This window comes from Rhinoderma darwinii, unplaced genomic scaffold, assembly GCF_050947455.1.
Source record: "Rhinoderma darwinii isolate aRhiDar2 unplaced genomic scaffold, aRhiDar2.hap1 Scaffold_4513, whole genome shotgun sequence".
NCBI lineage: Eukaryota > Metazoa > Chordata > Amphibia > Anura > Rhinodermatidae > Rhinoderma > Rhinoderma darwinii.
Genome location: NW_027463945.1, coordinates 64,521 through 67,225, shown reverse-complemented (window position 1 = coordinate 67,225; position 2,705 = coordinate 64,521). Strand labels below are relative to the sequence as shown.

Below are 2,705 nucleotides of genomic sequence, written 5' to 3'. Positions count from 1 at the left end.
CAGCAACTCTTGGTGCAAACCCAAGTAAAAGCTGCTTCTGTAGCTTAATCCCAAAGCATTGGTCTTGTAAACCAAAGACTGAAGAGTAAATTCCTCCTGAAGCTCAAGATAGAGAGAATCTAACTCCCATAGCTAACCCCCAAAGCTAGCATTCTATTTAAATTATATCTTGTCTAAATAGCTTAAATAAAGCATAGCACTGAAAATGCTAAGATGGATCTTAAAAAATCCTTTAGACACAAAGGTTTGGTCCTAGCCTTGAAATCAGTTTTTACTTAATATATACATGCAAGTCTCCACACCCCTGTGAAAACGCCCTTAAATCCCCACTAGGGATAAGGAGCTGGTATCAGGCACAAACACACCCAAGACACCTAGCTATGCCACACCCACAAGGGCCCTCAGCAGTAATTAACATTGAGTATGAGCGAAAGCTTGACTCAGTCAAAGTAAAAAGAGCCGGCAAATCTGGTGCCAGCCGCCGCGGTTACACCACGTGGCTCAAATTGATTATTATCGGCGTAAAGCGTGATTAAAGTTTTAACAAATTAAAATTAAATTAAGATTAAGCTGTAACACGCTTGTTATTAAGAAATCCAAAACGAAAGTTATTTTAATTAACATAACTTGATCCCACGACAGCTAAGAAACAAACTAGGATTAGATACCCTACTATGCTTAGCCGTAAACTTTTAACTACACCACAAATCGCCCGGGAACTACGAGCAAAGCTTAAAACCCAAAGGACTTGACGGTACCCCATATCCACCTAGAGGAGCCTGTCCTACAACCGATAACCCCCGATTAACCTCACCATTTTTAGTTATTCAGCCTGTATACCTCCGTCGTCAGCTTACCCCGTGAGCGAAATATAGTGAGCTTAATGTCTTTACACCAATACGTCAGGTCAAGGTGCAGCAAATAAAATGGGAAGAGATGGGCTACACTTTCTAACATAGAAAATACGAAAGACTACATATGAAACCTAGTCAGAAGGCGGATTTAGCAGTAAAAAGATAACAGAGAGTTCTTTTTAATCTGGCACTGGGGTGTGTACACACCGCCCGTCACCCTCTTCTCAGCTAAACTATAGTTTTTAACAACTCTTACGCCACATAGAAGAGGTAAGTCGTAACATGGTAAGTATACCGGAAGGTGTGCTTGGAAACGAAGTGTAACTTAATGAAAGTATCCCGCTTACACCGAGAAATTATTTGTGAAAATCAAATCACCTCGAGCTAAAAATCTAGCCACACCCAATCAAATGACACTTAAAAATTCCGTTTATTTAATTAAAACATTTTAACAGTTTAGTAAAGGCGATTGAAAAATTCTTATGAGCTATATATAAAGTACCGCAAGGGAATAATGAAATAAAAATGAAATAGCTATTAAGCACAATAAAGTAAAGACTAACTCTTGTACCTTTTGCATCATGGTTTAACAAGTCTAATCAAGCAAAAAGATCTTAAGTTTGACCCCCCGAAACTAAGTGAGCTACTTCAAGGCAGCCCAAAGAGCAAACCCGTCTCTGTCGCAAAAGAGTGGGAAGACCTTCAAGTAGAGGTGATAGACCTAACGAACTTAGTGATAGCTGGTTGCTCAGGAAAAGGATTTTAGTCCCGCCTAAAAGTTTATTGTCACCTAAAAACTCAATATTAACTTTAGAGTAATTCAAATAAGGTACAGCCTATTTGAAACAGGATACAACCTTCACTAATGGGTAATTAAAATAATTTAATAACCAAGTAGGCCTAAAAGCAGCCACCTTTTTAATAGCGTCAAAGCTTAATTGTTTTATTATTAAATTTCTTCATCAAATATTAACCCTTTAATAGTACTGAGCACTTCTATATTTTTATAGAATTTTTTATGTTAAAACTAGTAACAAGAACAAGACCTTCTCTAACAATGCATATGTAAATCAGAAAGGACACACCACTGCTAATTAACATGCCTGAGTATAAAGTAGTAACCCAACAAGAAAATTCAACTAAATCTCATGTTAACCTAACACAAGAGCATTACAAGAAAGATTAAAAGAAAAAGAAGGAACTCGGCAAATATTAACCCCGCCTGTTTACCAAAAACATCGCCTCTTGACTAACATAAGAGGTCCAGCCTGCCCAGTGATATAATTCAACGGCCGCGGTATCCTAACCGTGCGAAGGTAGCGTAATCACTTGCCCTTTAAATAAGGGCTAGTATGAATGGCATCACGAAGGTTATACTGTCTCCTTTCTCTAATCAGTGAAACTAATCTCCCCGTGAAGAAGCGGGGATGAACTTATAAGACGAGAAGACCCTATGGAGCTTTAAACAAATAACAATTGCTATAAATATCCAAATTTCAGAATTATAAAATTTATTTTTAGCAATTTGATTACTAGTTTTAGGTTGGGGTGACCGCGGAGTAAAAATTAACCTCCACATTGAAAGAAATACTTTCTAAACAAAAAACTACAACTTTATGTATCAATAAATTGACATCAATTGACCCAATATTTTTGATCAACGAACCAAGTTACCCTAGGGATAACAGCGCAATCTACTTCAAGAGCCCATATCGACAAGTAGGTTTACGACCTCGATGTTGGATCAGGGTACCCCAGTGGTGCAGCCGCTACTAACGGTTCGTTTGTTCAACGATTAAAACCCTACGTGATCTGAGTTCAGACCGGAGAAATCCAGGTCAGTTTCTATCT

General features: G+C 38.0%; 1 non-coding gene across 1 annotated transcript; it reads left to right on the top strand.

Annotated features, from left to right (window-relative positions):
* The first annotated feature begins 239 nt into the window (after window positions 1–239).
* On the top strand, window positions 240–1,172 carry LOC142716476 (18S ribosomal RNA). The gene has a single exon (XR_012871685.1). It is a non-coding gene; the product is annotated as an 18S ribosomal RNA (ribosomal RNA).
* The last annotated feature ends 1,533 nt before the right edge of the window (window positions 1,173–2,705 follow it).